The sequence below is a fragment of the Dipodomys merriami genome, unplaced genomic scaffold, assembly GCF_024711535.1.
Source record: "Dipodomys merriami isolate MVZ:Mamm:240054 unplaced genomic scaffold, mDipMer1.0.p SCAF_31, whole genome shotgun sequence".
Classification (NCBI taxonomy): Eukaryota; Metazoa; Chordata; class Mammalia; order Rodentia; family Heteromyidae; genus Dipodomys; species Dipodomys merriami.
This window is the reverse complement of record NW_027204604.1, coordinates 17,529,072-17,554,556: the sequence shown is the minus strand read 5'-3', so window position 1 is coordinate 17,554,556 and position 25,485 is coordinate 17,529,072. Positions and strand designations below refer to the sequence as shown.

General features: G+C 36.9%; 1 long non-coding RNA gene across 2 annotated transcripts in view; it reads left to right on the top strand.

The window, feature by feature from the left end:
- Positions 1 to 25,485, top strand: part of LOC138841036 (uncharacterized) — a 611,708-nt gene that overhangs the window by 504,275 nt on the left and 81,948 nt on the right. The gene's annotated exons all lie outside the window — the stretch shown is intronic.

Here is a 25,485-nt window from a genome sequence, read left to right as displayed (position 1 = left end):
TTTTGATCTATATTAAAGCGGTTAGGGAACTTGGCAAAATCTAAACTTCTGGATCTTCATACAACAGGACTTGGATCCAGTTATGATCCACTAATGATGTCTTCTAACGCAGGTGAATTCCATGACACTGATCTAGTTTCTAGAAACATCCAGTACTGTAAGAATAGTTGTATGTGAATTGATTATAACCTAATCACATTATCTTAATCTTGTGACTTAAACAGTCCACATTGAATGTCAGTGGGGAACAGTCTACCTACCCCACGGTGTGCATCAGACACACACATGGCCAGATCCCTATGTCAAAGGAGAACTAAGAGAAGTTAATGTTAAAAATAGAGAGATTATACTGACTTGTCACTGAATCAAGTGTTTAAAACTGGAAGGAAGGCAAATGAGTCAAGAAGGGTCAAGGTTATGTAGTAATGGTCAGAGGCACAATACGGGATTAGAAGGTGGAGAAAGGGCATGATACAGGATTAGAAGGTGGAGAAAGGAACCATGAGCCAAGGAATGCGGACTGATTCAAGGAAATTTAAAGAATAAAATCTTCCTCACACCCACTGGGGTTCAACCTTGATGATATAATTGTAGTCAAATGAGACTTCTGTAGACTGGCTTCAAATAAAAACGATGTAACAGTCCGATGCTGGTGGCTCGCTCCTGTAGTTCTAGCTGCTCAGGAATCTAAGATCTGCATCGTGGTTTGAAGCCAGCCTAAGCAGGAAAGTCTAGGAGACTCTTATCTACAATTAACCACCAGAAAACCAGAAGTGGTGCTGTGGCTCAACGTGGTAGAGCACTAGCCTTGAGCAAAAAGAGCTCAGAGACAGAGCCAAGGCTCTGAGTTCAAGCCTCAAGACTGCCAAAAAAAAGTATACGAAAATAAAATGTATGGTTTTAAAGCCCCAAGACTGTGGTGCTTTGTGACAGTACTAATACAAAACAACAACAGTAATTTATATACATGAGAAGACTTCAAACACATTATTAAGATAGAAAACTCAGCAATCTCCTTCCTAAATCTTCCCTACTTCCAGTTCTATCTAGAGAGTTCTTTTTAAGGGCTACTAATCTTACTAGCCTTTGGTTTGAAAGCTTTAAACATTGTCTTATGATTCCGGTACCTTATTTTCCAAATTGCAGTAATATCTATCAATCCCTCAGTAAAAATAAGGATTAAGAGATTTGCATTTGTCTCCAGCTTCCATTGGCTCCATCTGCCTGAAAAACTAAATGCTTTCTAGTTCATCCCTTTTAGATTTGTACTTCCTGTTTGATGGAATTCAATAAATATTGCTACTTACTTTTTATGAGATACAGGTGCTAATGTCCTAATTAAAACTTTCACATTTTCTTCCACAGAAAAGATTCATAGTACACTTATAATATATAAAGTTGTTGACGCTTCCAGCATGCTGTAGAAGTACAATTATTTTAGTGTCCATATGCATGTGAATTAGGAACCTTAAAAGTTATCAACATGTATATTGTCAAGAGCATTTCATGTTCTAATTTATTTTTCCCCTCTAATTACATACTATTGCTTTTAAATGACACTACAAGCACTAGAAGCTTAATGTTTATATGATTTATGATATCTTCTATTATGCATGTCTTTATATGTAGTATATAATATATAAATAGCATATATATTTAGTTTATATTTATATGTAACATATACTACATATATGAAGTATACTACATATATATACTATATATACTATATATATATTACATATAAATATATATATATATGAAAGACATCCAAAGTGTCAGAGGGAAAATAGAAATACATTTATATTTAAAATATATTTCTAATCATGGAGAGAAAAATATTAATACAGTAGAATAAAATAAGAATAAAATATTATAATACTAATATCAGCACGTTCTTTTCTGATGGGACCCTAGTCTTGTACAAATCTGTAAGAACTGTAGTGATCTCAAGTTTTCAGGCATTCTAACAACATGTGAATTCTAATTTCAAATTCTAGCTTCCTTCTAACTTCATGCACCAGCAGTGCTAGCGTTTGAACTCAGGGCTCCTGTGTTTGTGGGGCAGGTCTGTGCCTCCAGCGGTATTTGCTCGCTGACTGGGAGGTAAGGCTTCACCTTTGGCCCTGGCCATTCCTGACTGTGATTGATCGTTTGGGCTTCCTGCTGCTCAAGGCTAAGGAATTCCACGTGTCATCACGCAGTGGAGATGGGTAACACTGCCTTGATATTAGGAGTAGTACAAATAGGCTTGCACTAAGTATCCCACTCTAAGTTCTTTACATGTTGAGGACTGAATTAAATACTAGCACCGTACTGGTATAAATCTGGTAGTATAGTAAGACTGTAATTTTTTAAGGTTTAGAGAACACACGTTAATTTTTTTAAGTGCATGCTATCTCCAACTCATTCATGCACAAACATTGCACACACATATACTCACATCTGCACATACATCAAGTGCATCGTATTATGAATCTTAGTAGTTCTGTTTTGTAATATAGACTACAATCCAAACTCCATATAAATATATATATGTATAGCATTATGACACACTATGTATACATATATGTAGTTATATGTAGTCATGCATGTACCTATGTAGTTATGTGAGATTAAGTCAACAGGAAAAAGCCATAACAACCCTAGAGTGTGCATCGAAGTTCCTTATATTATTCTTAATACTTCCGAGGCTTGAAGTTAGACACAATTTCAAAGTTAACAATTTACACCAGGCCTGTCTGGTAAAAATAAAATAAAATAAAATCACACAAAGTTCCAGCATGCCGAATGAGAGAAGAATTATGAATCGTAACAACTTTAAGCCTTCTAGGAAACGCATAGATATGCATAAGCAATGACAAAGCTCAGGAAAAGATCACAGTTCAGTAGATGAATGCTTCCTCTCGATCCCTTCTTACACAGTCCAAATGTCTTCTGGAGGAGGTTTAATAAACACAGAACTCACATCACCCGGAGAGGAATATCTTACCTAGAAACATCAGGAAGTGTTAGTTGCATAATTGTATAACTCAGGGCCTGGTCCTGTGAAGTCTTGATTTCTGGGTTGGTTTAATCACAGTATATAAATTAGAAATACCAGATAAGACCTCTGCTAGTAGATAACACTGTATATGTTTTCTAGAAGGTGTATCATTAGCATCTGAGCAAGAAATTGCAGGACATCATCTTTCTTCGATTTCATGGTTGCCTGTGATAATGGGAGAAAATAGATTATAGGACCACCCATGTGTGTGTGTGTGTGTGTGTGTGTGTGTGTGTGTGTGTGTGTGTGTGTGTGTGTGTGTGTGTGCGCATCTGTGTGTGTGTGCTTCTGTGTGTGCATGTGTGTGCACGTGCATTTTTGTCACCTAACATATCAATTCATTCTTTGTAGACAATTGTGGTTTCCACTTGACCTGCTATAATTTTATCATTAAAGAATCAAAAGATTGCTTAGTGTATGATTATACTAGTTGAAGTACTTCAACTCTATTTTCCTGACTGTAAGTTGGCACGGGAAGGTTGGTAAATAATTATGAGATTCGTTTTCTTTGAGAAATAGTCAAGAATACTATTCTATTTGAAAAGTTCTGGGTGCAAACCTTTGCCAACAAAACACTGCTAAGTGTACGAAGCTTCAAACACATAGCCTTGCTAAGTAACATAAATAAAGTACTTCATGTACATATATTCAGTCTAAGGATAAAGATGTTTTCCTTTTAGTGTGTTATTCTCAAATATAACATTCACCTTGCTTCTTTGTCACCAAATACATTATAGAATAAATAACCCAAAAGTATTTAGTGAGAAACAAATCTCATTTGCTGGGTTTAAATATTGTTCTTAAAGGAAGCGATCGCTCTGTCCAGGGCTTTCTGTGAAGGACGCTGTGGTCTACAAAGTGATTCTTGGTTTGGCAGCTTAGTGTTGATGGAAGACAGAGGTGGAGGAGCCAGGGGTGAGTGGATCTGCGCTCCACAGGAGTCAGGGAAAATCAATGCCAGACTGGCAAAGAGCTTTGTCTTTCAAAGTCAGTCTATGGAAAGGCATTTACATTTCTACAATTTTAGTAAAAGTAGGAGTTGCAGGATTGTATTTCTTTTCGGGAGGCAGGCAATGATCAAATGAACAGAGCAGAACATTTCGCTGGCGAGGGCATTTGTGGTTTTAATGTCTGTGAACTTACATTTATGATGAGGCTCCCGCAGCTGCTGTATTTGATGTCTCACAATGGCCAGGGAAATGTTTACTGTTCTACTTTTTCGAAATGTGAGTTTTAAAATGAACGAGGCATTTTTATTTGATGTTATCTTTCATGATCCCATAAAACGTTACTTTGGCAATGAGTTTGCATCAGATGTATTAATGAGAATTATGGCAGAAATTGGCTGCAGAGATCTATTTTAATCGAGGTATACTGACTGATGTGTGCGGTTCATAGTATCCATGTGGGTAATAAAATCAAATAAACAAGCCTACCTGCATATGGCAGAAAATTCCGTTTTTCCAAATAGATGTGTGTGTTTTATACCACAATTTAGGTTATTTTGGGGTAGGAAAAGAAGCTGCTATTGATTGTGTCACATCGTGTTGCTATGAATATCTATGGGTAAGTTAGGATTTAGCAGTGATTAAGAGTGGCTTGCTTGTTTGTTTTTTTCTGTAGGAAGCTCTGCTCACAGTAGGAATGTCAGGTGACAAAGCTCCCGCCACTAATCTCTACCCTCAAGGTCATTTGCTAGTAAGCATTTAAGAAAGATCCAGGCATATTCTTTCCAATAGGCAGTGTTGTCTGCAGTTGCTTGCATGTAGTGATAGACCTAAGTACATACATGCATACGTATATTTATATTGTTCTAAAGAGGTACATAGCATATACGCACCACATATACTCTAGATGATTAAAGACCTATAGCACAAACACATTCACCATAGATACCTAGACAATTAAAATTTGAAATCACATTCATTTCTGTCACTTAACATATTGATTCATACTTAGTAGACAATTGAGGTTTCTATTTGACTGCTAGTACTTTTTTTTTAAAATTAATGAATCAAATGATTGTTTAGTATGATTATAAGAGCTAGAGTACTTCAACTCTACTGGCAAAGGATGTTCTTGTAAGCTAATTGAAAAGTATTAGACAACAATTAGATGAATACATTTATAGATACTTTATAATATCTCCCCCATGTTTTCCGGATCAGAGCGACATAGCCGTATCCACTGTTCACATTCAGTTTACAAATGCTACTAACCTCAACATTGTACAATCTACAGGGAATGCACCTCTGCCCAACCAGGACCCTCATTCATCCAGTCGTGCAAGGCAGCCTAAGTGGTGTGCACCCACATACTCTTTCCTTTCTCACATACATCGATCTGACACGAAACCAGATTCGTCTTTCTTTCTTCACGTTTTGGACATCTCACAGGTGTTTCTGTGTCTCTTGGCAGTGAACTCACCATGCTCTCATACCTAAACACTGTGGCGTGTGCCACCTGAAGATGGACAGTTCTGCACACTGTGATGAGTGCTTTTTGCTGAAGAAATAAGAAAGCGTGTAGGGGCTGGAGTGGGGCTCATACCTGTAATCATGGCTAGTTGGGAGACGAGATAAGAAGATGGTGGTTCAACAAGACCCTATCTGAAAAACAGCTAAAACAGAAAGGGCCAGGGACAGGCTTGTGTAGCAAGCATGAGGTCCTGAGCTGAAATATAAGTACATCAATAGCAACCACGAGAAATCAATACTAATCATAATAGACAATAATCATCACAATGACATATGAAAATTATTGCATTTCAAATAGAGCATGATATATGGCATTAGTATATGGTTAATTCGTTAACTTTCATATTCTGTAGAAATGTTGAGTAATTTTCAAAAAGACAAGTAATAGGTATCTTAAAGATATATGAGATTTTCAGATTAATTGAAACATTGTGCTTAATAAAAAGCTGGGCTTTATTTCCAAATTATTGAAGTATTTTTGTCCACATTGACCTATGATTAATATCAAAGTGATCTATTATATACAGGGTTATTATTATGTGTGTACTAGGTTTCTGTATATTTTTGTGCCAGTCTTTAAATAAATATGACCCTTGTGGTATCATGAATAGACACCATTTGACTAAAATAAAATTAATGTTTTTAAAATATTTTTCATGAAATCAAATAGATTATGCCAAAGAGTTCATGTGGAATTTATGAGACCTAAGTGATTCTTCATATATAGAAAGTACTCTGTTTCCCTCTAGCCTTACTTTATAATAAAGATATCTAGTGATGAATCTGATCTTTTAATTTAGCTGCTTTTCATTTGTTTTTAATAATTAATATAATAATCCCTTAATGAAATATATGCATTTGCTCCATGTCAAATATGTGCTTTCCACTCCACAGGTAGCAATTTTCCCTTCTTATATAAGCCTTGTGGATTTGGGATTTGGAAGGTAATTAAATATAAAGCAGAGGGTATTTTTGTGAAGAAAGCACCTAATAATAGAGGTTAATTAGCTGCTTGAATAGCAATAAGACCATAATGAAAACCCACAAAGGAAAGTATATGCAATTACAATCAGAGCAAATACTTCAGCATTCTAGGGTATTTTATACACACCTTATTTTACAAATACCATAGGGGCATTTGTAGGTGGCAGCTACATGATTCATCTCTAAAATACACAAAGATATCACAACTTTAAGATGAAATTATTGTGTCTTGTTTTACAGCTTAGTTTAATATGTAGTTTATCATCTGCATAGTATTCTTCCTTTCCATTTAATGGTATTGAGTAAATTTTTGTCATAGATGCAAACTTTTTTATGCTCCTTTTTACCAGTGTGTGACAAAGTTTCTACTGTACCTATATTCGAATATCAAAATTAGAATAATTTACATGGCATAGATTGACCTCTGTTTTTATACATTCATTTTTCTTTGTTTCTTACTGATAGAACTTATCTTTAAGAGTATTGCTAAATATAATGTTTGTGGAAAGCATTTCTTCTCACTAGAAAAAAGAATTATGATTATAGAATATTGGTACTTTCCACAAAGTAGGGTGTTGGAAAGCTATGATTATTCAGTTTTACCTTCTTAGAAATAATAGTTCTCACCTGAAAATAACCTTATGGAGACAATGTTGAGGTTTTAGTTTTTCTGTTTTTTTTCTTTTATGCCAGACACTGTTAGGCATTTCTCTCCAGAGCTCTTTGGAAAGCAGAGTTGCAAATTCAACAGCTGGATACCAAAACATGTGTTGCTATTACATGGGTGTAATGACATTCCCAAGAAGATTCACCTTGAGGTCATCTTGGGAATAAAGGGATTATTCTCACAGAAGATGGACACAGAGAAAATCAGATCTAATGACATCCACATCTGTTTGGAAGGGTGATTTTTAGGTATTTCCCTCAAAGTTTAGCCATTGTTATAAATTGTGTGTGTGTGTGTGTGTGTGTGTGTGTGTGTGTGTGTGTGTGTGTGAAAAATTCCTAGCCTATTCAAACATTTTATCAATGTAAGCAATTCACAGAGATATTAGTTGGAAATACAAATTATCTGGGTACGTTCATTTATTTGGATTTAGTGGTTGCAGATTCTGAAGTAATCCCATTAAGAATCCTTGAGCTATTTGGAATTTCTCAATCTCCCAACTGGCCTTTCACTCACCATTCAGTAGAGAATTAAGAAAAAGAGAGCGTGGAGGAGATTGGGTCCGAGTGCTTTCTACGAGAGGAATTCATGGGTTGTTCAGTGCCCAATGGTCCAATTGTTCGCATTAAATTAAGGTCATAAGTACAAAGTAATGCAGAGTACTTGCCTAGATTCTCAAGTGTAGGAAAGTTAGGTTTGTGGTAAATGTTAATACATCATTTCTGGCCAGTTGAATAGACTGTGAATGCTGACTTAGGCCTCCATGACCCAACATTTATTAGCTACATAACAGTTCATTTTGCTTGTTCATGAATTAGAGGACAGTAAAATAAAAAAAGAAAAATAGAAAAATGGGTTTTGTGGTTGTCAATCTGTATCCAGACCTGTGAAGCTCTAAAGTATCATTCTTTCTGACTTTCCATAGCACCATCGTTTGTATGTTTCATAGGGTGATTTTTCTGAGTGGAAGAGCTCACTGGCCTTGTCTACAGCCTTACTAACAGTTTCAACTCCCTGTGGGTGATGTGTAGCGAGGGTTGCGTGTGTGCTGCTCACAGAAAAGGAGGATGGAGAGTGTGCAGCAAGTTGCAACTCTGCTGGTCCAACCAGGTGCCGTACCCACCCAAGACAAAGAAGCACCAGTGATGATTACCTTCTATCCAAATGGTGCCGTGCATCTGCTATAACGCCTTTTGCATGCAGACAAAAGTTTAGTTGCTGAACTTTTCCAGACGTGGCATGAGAAATGACACTACATTAAAATGAAGGAGATGAGACCTCATTGTTATCTCCCGAAGAGTCATTTAGGTCGACACTGAATTAACAAGGCAACAAAACTCTCTGTCCTAAGCAATGCAGGATTCACTTAATTACTTTGAGGAAGCTTAAGAAACTCATCAGATTTGTGTTTCACACTTGATATTTTCTGATCAGTTTAAGACAACTAGTTTCAAGATCATCTTGAAAACAGTCTGGCGATTAGTGAGAAATTCAAGTGAATAAAAAAAGACCATTCATTGTATTTACTTAAATGCATTTATAATGCAATGTGAAATCCATATGAATTCTAGCAATTGACTTGTAGTAATTCATTTCTCATAAAGTAATTCCATGGCAGTAATGTCATTTTCAATGCCAGTAGGTCTAAAGTACTTACTTGTTCTCCTGTTTGTTTGATTTTAAACTTGTTTTTTTTTTCAGTTGTGTTGTCCTGTTCAGATTGAGGAACTTATCATAGAGACAAGCAGATCTATAACTAGTTGAATATTTCATGGTCTCCATTGGTTTTTCCTGTACCTTGTATACTGGTCTTGCATTCGGCACAGGCAGACAAACTCACTTCTAGAACACACTGGGGGCTCATCTTTTTTCATTAATGGCTGAAATGGTATGATCTCTATCACTGGATAACTTTGAATTACTTAACAAAATGAACTTAACTCTAGGATCATGTTGAATGAAATTAGAGAAAATTTTATTTTCCAAATGCAATAGATGAGGGAGAATTCATTAAAAATTGATGTCATGTGATTTACTCATTCTTTCTGTTTGCGAAGGTCCCACAGTACATAGGATTCGCTGGTGTCACAGATATAATGATTTTCCATAATTAAATGAATTGAAGGATGTACATATTTTGTGGGTTGAGGTAGGAAGGACATTAACATGAGACTTGTACAAATCTCACTTGTGCAGCACTATCCCATGTGCACAAAAATCTATCATCCATCCCTCCATCTGTTTTAGAGCTCATCAATTGGCTTTTGCTCTGTGCTGCAGAAGATACTAACAGTGTTGTAAAGGCAGCCAGGAACTAGGAGGAAATATTAACAAATCATGTACTTGATAAGGGATTCATACTTAGGTAAAACAATATAATTCGACAGCCAATGAATCTAATTTAAAAATTATGAAAGACTAGAAATGTCGTGTGCAACACTGCCATCAGCGCCAGCATACTGACACACATCTCAGAAGTCCTTCAGAGCAGCCTGCACTCAAAGACACATTGTTATTTAATAGGTATTCAGCTCTGTTCTAGATGTGTAAATAGACATAGCTGCCAGGAACTAGAAACATTAACAGGATTGGTTTGAGTCTTAACTGTATTTTCTAAACAACTAAAACCTGCTCCATATAACAATTACTTTTCAACAATGGAGTGTGAATATTTTATCTATATTTATTGTCTACAAACAACTCAAATTAGTAATTTAATGATGAAAAATGCTGTAAAATATTGACAGCTATAAAACTCCTTTGCTGAGTTATACTGCTTTATATCAGTAGCTATCTTTGGGAAAGAAGAAGAAGTAAAATTCGGTCATTTTCATGATTTTATTTTCCATATATATGTTCATGTATATTTTGATATATATTGCTAAGAGTATATTTTAGAAACTTCTGAGAAATATGGAGAAAATGAATAGAAACTGTATTTCATGGTCATGGAATTTAGTACCTTGGAAAAAATTCAGAATAAAAGGTATTTCAGCCTGAGACATCAACAGTATTTTCTGAAATTGCTTAATTCCCAAACCTGTTTGTACTTTTAAATGTATTATCTTCTTTAAGAATCATTATTGGATTTATTAATGGAAATTTACATATAGTACCTGTTGCAGGTTAACCATTTGGAGTTCCTTATCATGAATAAGAATGACCATGAAATATAGTTTTAATTTTTTAATGTACGAGCACGACTCATTATGCACTCAGATGATATAGATGATACTATGACTTTTACAAAAACAGCCCTAACTCTTATCAAAGTTCTAGGTGTTACAGTTATTATCAACTGTATCATTATCTTCTTAACATGTTCTGTGTCCCAATATCAAGACCTGATTTAATCGCAGACAGCACATCCCTTTATTCATGGACTTGCAAATATTCATCTCTCATGGAAGTATGAGATTTCTCACAAAAAGAATTGGAGGTATGAATTAATATTCCCGGTGACACCATTCACTGTGAGTGATGAAACACCGCGACACAGTTGCTCAGTTGATGGCTGATTAATAGTATCATCTTTATTGACAGAGCACAATCCAGAAATATGGGTGGAATCGATATAACACAAATAAGCATCCATATTTTTGCCAACAGAATAAGACTGACATAGGTTTCGATAGTAAAATATGTGTGCAAGCACTACTTGAAGAAAAACATCATTAAAATGGAAATTGGATTTTCATTGAAAGTAGAAAACAACAATTTTGAAAAAAATTCATCGTTACATTTATCTATCATTCATGTCTACAGTATAATTTTGGCTACATAATTGGTTTTCTTGTAAAAGTCAAAGGCCCCAATTTTCTTTCAGTACAAAGAAAAAAGGTAAGCAAATAAAGATGTACACAGGAGAAATAAATGATAGAATTTTGCTTATTATTCTTATTTTAAAATAAACTTGACATGTTAGCCACTGATAAAATTGAGTACTATATTTGAAGTTATGCATAGGAAGTGATAAGGAAAGTAACAAATACTGAACTCTGCAGAATCATTCTAGAGAGGTATCAGTATTTTATAATTAACTTTTGATGTGTTTGACTTAGTTGATCCAACTGCATAAGGAGTTTCCTATTCATACATTAAAAAAAACTGTTTCTTTTTTTTTGGGGGGGGGAGAGATCCGGTTGTGGGGCCTGAACTCTGGGCCTGGGTGCTGTCCTCAGCTCTTCAGCTCAAGGCTAGCACTTTACACTTGAGCCACAGCACCACTTCCGGCTTTTTTCCTTTTGCTTATGTGGTGCTGAGGAATCGAACCTAGAGCCTCATGCATGCAAGGCAAGCGCTCTACCACTGAGCCACCTTCCCAGCCCCAAACAAGTGTGTTTCATGGTTATTGTCATACACAATGAGTAGCTCTACATAATTAACCTGGTAACAGGTAAGGTACATAAACTTCTATTATTAAATTTAATAATGATCTGAAAAGAAAATAGCATTCCCATTTTAAAAGATTAAGAACACAAACAAAGAGGCTTGGGGGTTACAAGATTTCAGTAAATTGCTCTTGGAGAACCGCAGCTGCTGTGGCCGCTTTATCTCTGAACTCTGGATTTCACATGACTGCTTCAGGGAAAGAAGAGGAACCACATACTAATTTCATCCATTGACCTGATTACGGTTTGGAGTTCACTAATGCTGAATTGTGATGTTTTATGTTTTTTGTTTTTTTTTGTCAGTAGTGTCTAAGTCGGCCTGGGCGCTGTCCCTGAGCTCTTAAGCTCAAGGCTAGCACTCTACCACTTGAGCCATCTTCCCAGCCCTTTACCAGCATTCTTTTCCAGCCATTGGGTGGGTGGATTGTCTCCTGTAAACTCAATAAATTTGAAGTGGTTGAAAAAAAAAAAAAAGATTTCAGTAAATTCTTTCACCATCTCAGGCTGAAATTCCTCACTGAGATTCAAACCTGCCTCCTATTTTCTGAATTTTTTCCAAGGTACAAAATGCAACTCATTATTTCCACAGTTCTAAGAAATTTCTGGAATATAGTAGAGCTATTATATGTGTGTATGTGTGTGTGTGTGTGTGTGTGTGTGTGTGTGTGTGTGTGTGTGTGTATGTGTGTGTGTTTGTGTGTATTATCAGACCATTGGGAGCTGTTTAAAAATAATGAATTTTGAAACTTCCTTCTATTTGTAAAATTTAACTTATTTGTTTCTCAGTGCATCAGACACAGACATTTGTCAGAATTCCTGAGGTCTCAGTGTTACAAGGAAATTTCCATTATTTCCTACCTGTAATCTACTTCACTCCCAGGTGAGCAGTTATTCCTGAAACCAAAGTTAGCTCATTCAGATCAACACATGCAATTAAATACTTTTGCTGTTCTTAAACAAATAATGTCACGATGCATCTGAAAAAGAAAAGGGCTAATTTGGTTTACTGTTCAGAATTTTATCTCATTTTTTTTCTGCCACAGTGCATTGAGGATCGGTAATCCAAATTGTGGAGATACTAATATTTGAATTACTCCACCTTGTAGACTGTTCAGGGCCATACTCCATGACGTGCTGTCGACCTAGGTTCCACGCCATTGCTTACGATTCTTAATTTCTAAATTCTCAATGTTTAACATCCTGAATGAGTGAGAGATCTGACCAACCTTAATGATGGCGCGTGGTAAATACCAACACATGGCTCTTACTGTAAATATTAGCAATGCTTACTTTTGTGGTTAAAAATATTCTCTCCTTGAATTGCTCTCTCCTTCAATTAAATCACACACATCATCTCACAGATTGAACTGGGAACAAATATCGGAATTCATAATTACTCAGTCACTGCCAAAGGATTTTGCCGATGGAAATGGTGGATATGTGTTTGTGTGTGCATGTGTGGGTTTTTCTCAAAATAATACATAATTTCAAGTGTGAATTCCACATCAGAATACAGGCAAAAGTGTTATTTTTAATGAAAAATACTTTCTAAGTTAATCAAATTAACAGATCATTTTATAAATTAATCTAATTCCACACACCATGTTTATTGTCTGGTTACTCAGATTGTAGTTAAATCAATCACTTTTGAGCTGCACTTACACTTTGAAGTCATGGAACAGAACATATTTGCATAATTCCAGAGCAAAAGCCCACAAACACTGTGATTTATTTATCTATGTAGTTGTTAGCTGATTAGTGGAATACATATTCTTATATCCTAAATTGCACTTAACAGACTTTTTTGAAAGGAAGATGTTAGCATTCTTGCTTTAAAGCATTTCAGAAGGTTATTCTGATAACAGCTTTCCAAATGTCATCCAATTTCAACACAAGATGTCAGGTAGGAATTCCGTGAAGTCAGAAGGTCAAGATTCTAACAGCTGCCACTCTGTCTGTGTGAGGCATGTTAGAAAGCCAAGTAAAAATAATCCTTGCGCCCTTTGGATTTACACTGATTTAAAAATATGCCTATAATTTACTTGCTATCCATTACATTCAATCCAGAGAAAGTTAATTTCATACAAGGTCATAACATTTGGTAATAATTCTAGAAAGGGGTTTGAACTCTTCTCTGACTCTACTGCAGTAGATGCGTGGCTTGCTTGACTGAATAACTTTGGGAGTACTTACTAAAGATGCCTTAAAAAGTATCACAAAATATATGCTTCAAACAAGCAGAAAATTATTGGCACACGGTTCAGGAGGCAACAATACCCGAGAAGAAGGTGCACAGGAGATTCCGTTCCTCTTAAAAATCTCTGTGGAATCTGTTCTAAGCCTCTCTCCAAGTACAGGTCAACTCCTTAGTTTCCCTTGCTCACTACTTTGTCCATGTGATTTCTGTTTCTTTGTTTTTGTTCATATAGTTTTTGTATTGGGTTTTCCACAGGTGTGTGTCTAATTCCCCCCTCCCGTGTGTGTGTTGTGTATGTGTGTGTGTACACATGCATATGTGTATGCATGTAGAAATAGTGTTTTTGGACAGGGCCAAATCTACTCCCATAGAACCACATCTCAACTAAGTATGCATGCATTATTCTGTTTCTAAATAAGGTAGCACGCTGAGCTATTTGTGTCTAGGTCTTTACGATGTGAATTTAAGGCTGTCATCTTCATAAAGGAAGATGTTCAGATTGCCTAACAATCACAAATGAATGGATGAGGAGATGTTTTGGCTGTACCCAATTATCAATGAAATTGTATGTCATTAATGAACAGCTGGGGAGAGAGACACACAGAAGCATGAGTAGGTGTCGACTGTGACTACAGATCTGTCTCCCCTCCCCCTTCTTTCTTAAGCCCCCACTGCCTCCACTTTTTCCGCTTTGTGGTGTGAGCACACTGAATTCCTTCCCCCTCAGCTTCATCCACATCCATGGGGCTTCATTTGAAGGCTAAGGGGTGGGAAATGACCCTACACTGTAAGGAGAAACTCAAGTAAAATCTTAATTCTACAAAGTTTTATAGAATTGTTTTGTCTTACAATGTCTGAACGATGAACCTCCATTGTACTGAGTTTTTAAGTAGAGATGGTGATATGCCTTTTTTATTTGGTGGGTGAGAAGACTCGCATGGAAAGGCCGAGAAAGCTCAGTGGTGTCTGACTCACTACAACGCAGAGGCAGCACAGAGGACGCCTTGGGGAGAGGAATTGGTGCCCTGGGCTTCCTGATGGGATTCGTGTCCTTTGTTCAGAGTGGAAGGGACCAGCGCTTCCCTTCCCGCTGTGGGAAGTGGAGAGAGCAGGCAGGAGTCTGCCGTCCAGGAAGAGGGCGTGTGCACACAAAACTGATCTCAGACCCGCTGGCTTCTGGGTCGTGAGGAGCACATGTCTGCAGGTAGCAGCTCCGTCCACGGGATGGCAGGGAGAGGTTAATGCTTTACACCATCCAGTACTTCCGATTGTCTAAACACAAGGCGATCGCATCCGGCTACCTATGGGCAAGGTTTCTGGGATTAGCTTGATGTTGACCACGTGCAATGGAATGGTGGTGTGCGTTCAGGGGGGCGTGGGCCCCCCACATTCGTTCACTTTGGAGTCATTGGGTGGGGAATGATGACATCGTGGCTGGAGGACATTTTGTCCCTTGAAGTATGGTCACATGGGCTGGGGATCTGGCTCAGTGCTACAGTGCTTGCCTAGCATGCATGAAGCCCTGGGGTCGGTTCCTCAGTGCCACATACACAGAAAAGGCCAGAAATGATGCTGTGGCTCAAGTGGTAGAGCGCTAGCCTTGAGCAAAAGGAAGCTCAGGGACAGTGCCCAGGCCCTGAGTTCAAGCTCCAGGACTCACAAATTAAATAAAGTACAGTCACATTTCACCTACTGCCATAACATAGGAAACAGATTCTTTACAAGCTTTTAAAAAAATCATACAAGAGATAAAGTGTGTTTGCCAACTCTGATGAAAGAAACACAATAATGATGCTTAGCAAATGGAAATTTGATGAAGCAAATAAAAATAGCATCTGAATAAGTACTTCTAAAATTAAGATTATTGTTACATAATGGCATAGCTCCACGTGTAGTAAGCCTATCAATAAACACATGGCAATGCCTCTTATCAGGTGCTAATAAAACCCATGCCACCCCTTTCATTTTATATTGGGCAGGTATGTGGTTATGTGATTTTATATTAGCTATTTCTGTCTCCGTTCATATGAGTAACATTTAATGTCAAAAGATGAAATCTCTCATGAGCTACAATCAGCGGAAGGAGAGCAGATGAGGTGGAGATCAAATTCCCTTTCCCACGTTAGGGTGGCAGCTGGCTAGCTGAAATTTTCGCTGATGTTGCCACGCTTTCGAGAAAGCTTTCCTAATCTCTGGACGTGTGGGTGGGAGTTCCCCATAGTCTGTCTTTCTTTGGTAACGAGTGGAGGAAAACGTCGGTGGTAAAGGGATGGCCCAGCAGCCTTGAAGACCTGGGTTCAGTCCTCAGCGCTGAAAATCAAAACGGGGGAAGTGGAAGTTTCCCACTTACCCACCCAAAGAAAAGCTAAGATATTCTCTGATCAGCTACTGTATCTGTGAAACATGACTGTCTACACGGAATCCCGACAGTATAAAATATAGTGTGTTCTATCTCACGGATTCGTATGAAATTGAAAGACACACTATACTTGGTAAATGTGTTAATGTGCCGTAGCCTGTGAAACAGGTGAAATGCTGGTGATACAATACAGACGAGAGAAGCACTGAGCTTCCCTGGCAGCTTCTAGGTGAAGCACGGGTGCAATCGCTGTTTGCCCTCTGACATTTTCCCCAGGGCCTGTGTCTTCAATGCTTTGTCACCAGTTAGATGGTGGCAAGCCCTGCGGGAGCAACAACCTACAGGAAGAGAGTTAGGACAATAGAGGTACGCTTGACTTTCATGAGAATATTAGGAGCCAAGGCCTTGTCTTGTCTTCCTGTTTCCTGGCTTCCATGAAGACAGAAAGGCCGCTTAAACCATGAGCCAAGTAAGTGCATCCAGGTGATTTCCTCCATTTAGCTCATCATAGTGATGCTCAGTACAGAAAATATTTATATTTAGGTATAAATGGCTTGGGCAGTCAGAGGCAGTGCGCTACATTATTATTATTATTATTATTATTATTAATATTATTGGCAAAATCGGTAAAGAGATGGTAGAGATAGCTTCTGAAAGGTCTTTCCTGAAAGGCTTTCCAATCTAACGTGCTATTTATGAGGGGAATTTTTGTCCTCTTTTAAATTACACACTAATTTGATAATGTAATAAACTACAGTTTTTTTCTTATATAAAATCTCAAAGCTATTTGAGCTTAATTAACTATGTTGAATGTCACCACTCAAAGCTGAACAGTTCTATACTTACTGCTATTACATGAAGTTGCTGGATAGTTTGATTAGGGCAAAAGTGAACATGTTTTAAAGAAAGCACCCTTGTAGAGAGTTTAAAAGACATCAGTGACAAAAATGTATCTGACCTTTGAATGTCACAAAATATCATTCTAATTTTGAGGCCCAAAGCATAGAGTTTGCTTTACCACAGTTGGAAAATGATACATTCAGGTCCCAGGTGCCTGTGATCATCAATAGAAAACTGAGTAGAGAGAATGAGAGAGTGAGTAGCAGTGTCCAAAAAGAAATGTACACTAATCACCGTACTTATGTAACTGTAACACCCCCCCTCATCATCACCTTTACAATAGATAGAAAAAAAAAACACCTAGTGGAGGTATGCCTTGTGTTAGAATATAAAAAAAAAACAGCTGTAATTGTTATTAGGAAATAATGAATTTTCCTAAATCCACTTGTAAATTCTCAAATCTATATAATTACCTTCATGTTTTGCTTAATTCTTAAGTGTACATGCAACAATAATAAGATAGAAATTATATATACAGTGGTTTAATTTCTGCTGAACGACATTTTATTTGGGGGGAATTGGTACAAAGTTCCCAAACCTTGGTCTGGAGGAACTTGAATCAGGGAGCAGGGTTTCCTAAAAGGATCATGCAGATGGCGAACATCCCTACAGAGTGCGTGCTGTATCCACGGCAGTGCTTTGCCCATGGCGTTGTTTATTATTATCAGTAACCTGTCACTCCATTTCCCAACCTCCATGAGTACAGTCATCTCAGCTGAGATTTGAACTCATATTCAGCACTGGGTTGTGAAGCTGTGATTTCCTACTCTGGCTTTGCCACAGACCAGACTCTTGTATGCATTTAAGATGGATGTGATTATAAGGTGACTTATATCATGGGGCAAAATGATTGCTTTATTTACTGGATGGGAAATAATTATGGGAGGTTTATTGTCGTTCTTTAAGTAGTTTTCCATAGGTGTGATAATTCTTATAGCAGTACACACTCACCAACCAGATTTCTGTGAGTGAGTACAACTACCAAATGTGCATAAACAATAACAGACCCGCAGTAAGTTATGTAGTGGATATTTAAACAAGCTTCCCTTCCAGATATCCAGATGTCATCTTCATGGAAAAAGTATTCTTTTTTTTCCAAATAAAGAGTAACAGAAAATACAGACAGAAATGAAGCAAGTATAAAGCTGGGTATCAAGGGGCACAACTATAATGCTCTGGAGGCCGCAGTGGGAGTTGGATGCTAGCCTAGGAAACTTAGCAAGACCCCAACCCCCCCCCCCCCCACACACACACTAAAATGTATAAGCTAAATAAAGACACCAGTCTGAGAAAACAGCCTCAGAGCACTCATGGTTTTGTTAGTTATCATTGCTGTGTGTTATTACCATGTATACTATTATTACTGTGATTATTATTGTGTGCACTATTACCACTGTGTAACATTTCTTTGTATACGAAGTGCTAGCAATAATTAGTTATCATATGACAGTGTTGATCAAGTCTCAAAATAGTTCTAATCTTCCTTAAATTCAGTTCAGAACAATCATTGCAGGCAGGAAAAGCAAATATAATATCAAACTACATTCAAAGTAGAGGATTTTTTCATGCAATTATCTAGTTTTTAATAGTTGAACGCAGTTGTGGGGCTATCACACTTTGACATTCTCTCTTCATGTATATCTATAATGGGAGAAGAATTCAAAGCACAACTTAATTAGGTCAGCAGTTATTAGGGTGTTGGTCTGACATTATTTTTTTATTCATTACATAATCTCAAACAAATGGCACTTTTCCCATATCAAACATAATTCTCCCTTTAAATGGTGAGAAATGTTTTCATAGTAATGTGATTTGTATGGCCAAAGGAATTAAACAGTAAACACAGCCTTTACTCATATCAACTTCTTATACTGTGTGAATAGAAATTGTGCCACCTTTTCCCTAACAGCAGGGGTAGTATGCTCGTGGGGAGAAAAGCAGATCGATAAAGTCCTGGATCGGAGACAATGGAAATACTCGAGTTAAATGATCCTTCACCCTGACTGTGCTGTTTGAAACATCTAGAGAGATCTTTTTAAAATATAGGTGCCAGGATACTTTCTCAGATTGGTTGTGCAGGCTCCTTCATAACAGAATAAACTTGACTTTAATGTGAGGTCTACCATGACAACACGTGTGCTAAACCCTTTCAATACAACTCTACACAGAGAGGCTTGGGGTGAGTTCCAATCAAGCACACCAAGAGACTCTTCTGTTTACCCCCAAAGTTTGGAAACAGGCAGTTAAAAGTATTTAATCTGTTACCAGAACTTTGTCCGCTCCTGTTGAGACAGTTTTACCAAGGATAAAGAGAATGAATTCAGAGAAAGGAAACTGCACTCTGACCCACTGAACAGTGTTACTCAGAGTCTTAAATGCATTTAGAAGGTTTTATGTTAAACACTTTTCCTAAATTCAGAATCTCTTAGTCTGTAATGCTTATAAGGGAAATCTGAATTTTCAAGTGAAATAGAGCAACGGTATTTTTATAATTATAAAAGGACTAAACAATAATTATCTCCATCTTCAAAACCCTTATCTTCTAAAAATGCAGAATGCCAGCAGGTGAAAGGATATTATACACATATTATTATGATTAAAAGTGCACAAGACTAGCTGGGCAACGGAGGCTCATGCCTGTAATCCTAGCTACTCTGGAGGCTGAGATCTGAGGATCATGGTTCAAAGCCAGCCTGGGTAGAAAAGTCTGTGAGAATCTTATCTTCAATAAACCACCAGAAAACTGGATGTAGCACTGTGGCTCAAGTGGTAGAGCTCTCGCCTTGAGCTGAAGAGCTGAGGAACAGCACCCAGGCTCAGAGTTCAGGCCCCACAACCAAAAAATAAAAATAAAAATCACAAGACTATACCTTTCTCTTTTATTTTTATTTACTAACAGTTTTGTATTAAAATATTTAAGGATATCAAGAATAAATTTCAAAATATCTACTTATTTTTAGCTGTTTTTGTACTTAATTATAATTCTACAGAAACCAAGTCGGCCTGTTCCATTTTAACATAACCCCAGAGCAGGGTGCCACGGTCAATCAAGCATTGTGACATGCTTCCTTTATCCCTAATACTGCTATTTGCACAGTAGGTTCTGGCTAATAAATCAAATAGAAGAGATTATGTTATTCTATTGTAAGGAATCTGTTTTCATGTTGTTATTCAAACTAAGGCCTCTCTTCTCATGAAGACTTAAATATTGGCTGTGAGTATAGTTTTCCAAGTCCTATATACATCAAAGTGTTTTTTTCTGTTTAAATTATTTATTTTTATGTATGAAAATCCAAATCAAACAAAATTATAACATGTAGGTATAACACATGCTATTTTCAATCCCTTCAGACAGAAATTATGTTATGAAATAACCAGTGTTTTCTAGGAAGCGATATCACATTTAAAACATGTCTTAATTGTACTAATTTTGCAATGTGGATGCACACACATTGTTAAATGATCATATCAAGGTGAATAATCGTTTCTTTGCAATCACTAGAAACAGATGTCACAAGCCAAAATTGTACCAGATGAACATCCTACTTCTTCTTGCTTCTTGATTGTCTTTTTTTTGAGTAGTTTGCACGTGCTGTTGTCCATGTCCTATTGGTATGTAGGGAATTTATAGGGTAGAAAAGCCAAAAGGACCTTTGCAACCATGTAACATTGGAGCAGGAAATGACCTCATTAGAAAGAAGCCCAGTGGTACAACTGAATTAACCCACATGAGCTAGCTAGTTCTCTATTACGTTAAAAAGAGAGAAAAAAAACTTCTGGATTGGCTTTGTCTATATCTGTCTCTTCTCACACAATTTGTGTCACATGCATAGAAGAGCTTGCATGTAAAACAGAACAGTCACACAAAGGAAGCGAAATAAACACAAATGACTATTTTTATGCTGTTGGAGTAAGAACTTACTGAGAACGATACAACAGGCTCCTAATTATATGAAAAAACAGTGGCTAAATCAGTGGATGCTTTCTCTATGAAATGAAATATTGCAGAAGAAAGTGATCGGAACACTTCAGTTCTGCCAGCTTTTCTCTCTTCATATAGTTTCACACGACTAGCACGTGTGTAATTGGGAAAAATGAATATAGGTGTTTTGTTCTGTGCTTGATTTTAAGCTCCACATCAAAATGGTTTGGAAGATTTCCCCCCCCCAAAACTTTCAGTGCACAAATCATTTTTGTACCATATATCTACAGGATGCATGTAACTACAAAATAAAGACCATGTCACTCTAAATGTGACAATTTCCAGGAAAGGAGAAAGAGCAGGAACATGAAATGGCATCGCCAGTCTCTTCTTTTAGGGTTTTCCCAGCTCAACTTGGAGTGGGATTTTTTGGGAAAATCATCCCCAGGCCTCCTACTCTAGCACGTGGGGAAACCATATGGTTCGCATTTCCTTCAAAACTTGCTTTACCTGTCACTTTGTGTGGAATTCTCTGCATGTCACATTGCTCCTCCATGTGAATCCCTGTCTAGCTTTCCTTCAGGAACTCCGAAGTGATCCCATGCACGCTGTAGATCATTTTGGACTGTATAAACATTTCAAAACTGTTCTTCTTCCAAACTGTGAACATAAACTATTTTTCACTTGTTTGCCTTCTTTCTGACTTCTTTCGTGGCCGTTTGCTGTTTTCTATGTTGAACTATTTCATTTTCTTGATCAAATTTATGCCTAAATATTTTATGTTTTTCATTTTTGGTGCTCCTGAAAACTGCATCCTTGTTATTTCTTTATTGATTTATTTCTTTATCGATGAAGTACCTTTTGTAGAAACAGTACTGAGTATTGAGAATTGCCTTTCTGTTTAGCAAATTGAGGATTTGAAAAAATCCATTGTAGCAGTTTTTTCAGTTGCCTTTAGGAATCAGATTATGTTCTCTGCAAGTTGGGGCAAATTGGAGACCAGTTCTTGCATCTTTCTTGGTTTGGGCCCATTTCCTTCCCTTTGTTTGTCAATTGTTGCTGACAGGTTTTTCAGTAATCTGTGTTGAGTAGAGCGTCAGGTGGGGTGTCAGCATCATGTTCTGAATCTCAGATGAAAGCCTTCACCTTCTCACCAGTGAATAGGTTGCCCGTTAGCTGTGACCTTCACTGTGTCAAGAAACATTCATCCTCTATTGAACTTCTCAGAGGTCTCTCTTTTTTAATCACAAAAGATGTCCATTTATTTTTCCAAATTCTTTTGTTTTTTCACTGTACCTCTGGTGATGATGGCACAGTTTTTGTTCTCTTTTAGTAATGAATCCCATTTTACTAGTTTTCCTAGGGTGAACTAATTTTCCCTCGCACTCAATCATGGTGAATGAATTATCTAATGTAATTTCCTTCAAACATGTTTTATAAAATTTATCATCAAACTCTGAATTTATGCTTTCTTATGGGGTGACGTTATGAAATACTGATTGAATTGATACATCTGTACCATCGAAGTTACCTATTTATTTCAAAGCTCTGGACCTCATAATTTCTATAATCAAATTTATGGGGGCAGGGGTGTTTTTAATTGTATTCCTTTATTATTTTATAATATCTATAGGATGAAAGTAAAATTTTCTCTTCTTTACATGCCAGAAAATTTTGTGCACACTTTATTTTTTTATTTATTTATTTATTTATTTATTTATTTGTTGGGGTCCTGTCATAGGGCCTGAACTCTAGGCCTGGGCGCTGTCCCTCAGCTCTTCAGCTCAAGGCGAGCCCTCTACCACTTGAGCCACAGAGCCACTTCTGGCTTTTTTCTTTTTTGCTTATGTGGTGCTGAGGAATGGAACCCAGGGCCTCATGCATGCAAGGCAAGTGCTCTACCACTGAGCCACATTCCCAGCCCCCTGTGCACACTTTTTACATCCTCTTCAACTTCTTTTTGGTATTTCACCATTGTAACATGAGATCTTAAGTTTCTTTCTGCAAATGCTATTAATTTTAGATGTCACTTTGCTCAATAATTATGTGACAACAAATATTTTCCTCACACAGGTCATATTGACATTTTCAGCTCTTCCTTTCCTTCTGCCTCTTGTCCAGTGAACACTCCTGGCATAATATTTTACCCAAGTTCCTTCCTGGGCTCCATATTCTCTGCTTCTTTTCTCCCAGGATATCAGATACTCTTCCCCACTTGGCCCTTCCCACCTTGATGGACTGACACTTCTGAAACTGTGAACTCAAATAAACCTTTTATCCTTTGCATTTCTCCCTTTCTAATTAATGCAGCAATCACATGGGGGTACAGATATCTATTCAAATTCCGAATTCCAATTCTTTTGGATATATACCCAGAAGTGTATTTGCAATGACATATGGTAATTCTATTTTTTTAATTTTAAAGGAATTTTGTATGTGTTTCAATAGTGGATTACTACCGTTTACACAGCCACAGCATACATATGTTCTGGCTTCTCTAGTTCATCAAAGACATTGCTGGATATTGATTCACTCTAATTAGCCCTCCTAATAGAGTGACATACTATCACATCTCACTGCGATATTAATTTACATTTCTTTAATGATTAGCAATCCTGAACTTTTGTTTATGTACTATCTAGCCATTTGTATGTGTTCTTTGGGCAAAAAATATTTCAGTACTTTGCTGATGTTTTTTAATGTTTATTGGTTTTAAAGGGAGAATGTTGCTATGAAACTTTTTGGAATTTTACTGATATGATGTATCTTTAGAAGAACTTCTAGAAAAATATTCCCGCACTTGCTTTGTAATAGTAGAATTGTGCTGCACTGTGAACGATGCAAAATGAATTTAGGGAAATACATTATTTTTTGAACAAAGAGGTTTTTGCCAATAACAAGGGCAACATTTATTGAGAAGCAAAACATATTACCCTGAAAATTGTTTCTACATAGAGAGAGAAAAGTATCTTAGTAAAAGATAACGAGTCCTTGGATACAGAAATTATAGAGCTTTGAATGACATGTTAGCATTAAAAACAGGCTCAGTAACCTGAAAATACAATTTTCATTTTATCTCATTGTCGCGCCTAGACTTTTTTTTTTTTTTGCAAATTAGAGGGTGTCATATAGTAACTGCTGAATTTGCTGAAAATGTGTAAATTTCAATAAGCATTTTTATCAAGATGAATAAATGTGTCAAATATTTCCTGTATAATACAGAACACCTTAAAACCACATTACTGGTTCATTACTCCGCTGAAATTTTATTTCATTAACACAATGTGCTGGCGTTTTTATGACTTACAATAAATGATGTGGGTCAAAAAAGCACAAGTAAAAATGACGTTAGTGCTGAGTATACTGCCCAGTGTTGCTGGACACCCTCAAAAGTTGATAGCCATTGAAGTAAAAAAGTTACAGTTCTGATCTTAGTCACAATGACACGACATAGCTCAGTCCTCAGGTGCAGATTCTAGAAAATGTTACTTTTCTTAGAGACAGGCTGTTTTGACTCTTCATTTTTGCTCAATTCTCACTATGTATATGTGGTATGAGAACAAAGACAAGCAACAATAAGTTACATATGTTATTGTTAGAAGATAACATTTTATCCTTTATTACAAATGAAAAAATAGACAAATAAAGTAATTATCTCAAAAAGATTTACTCAGTTAAGCTGCTGTGCTGAAATGTAAAGTAGGATGCTATATATTTCAATATTTCTTTTTCCTCACAAGAGAACTGGAAGAAGGGTAATTTCAGTTTCCTTAATTTATATTTTTAAAAATTATTTAAGAAAAACATAGGCCGAAGGCTCAAGGAACCCTAGGGCATACTAAGACTATTTCATGGGACTTGAACTCAGGGCCTATGTGCTATCCCTGAGCTTTTATGCTCACAACTAGCATCGTACCACTTAATCCATGGCTCCTCTTCCAACTTTTTTGGTAGCTAATTGGAGATAGATTTAATGGACTTTCATTCCCAAATTGACTTCAAACCACAGCAGTCAGATCTCAGCTTCATGAGCAGCTAGCATTCGAGGTATGAGTCACTGGCACCATGCCTCAAGTTGGCTTTTAAACTATTATGTATTTCTATGTAGCTCATTATACTCATTTTGGCAAACACTTTTTCCCCATGTGTTTAAAAATGACACATTAAGTTTTAACCCTCTTGAAAACAGTTTGAAGTCCAGAAAATAAATTAAATTTAGAAATGATGATGTTTCTGATCACCTCCCCCTGCTCCTCTCTGAAAAGGGTCTTAGGTTTATGCATTGTGGGAATTGCATTTGCTGCAATTGAGGTGAAAGAATTCAGTTAGATGTTCTGGCTCTTGGTTGAGTTTACCGGAAGATATTTGTTTCTAATGTGAGTTCCTTGATTTATGTTGTCTTATACTGTGTAACTCGATCACACATACACTTTTCTTCAACTCTAAGAGGATCATAGCTCTAAAGACAAAGAAATGTGTCAGAAAGTAAATGATGTTGCCTGGATCATTAGCAAAGAAATAGGACAGACATATACTCTAAGGACT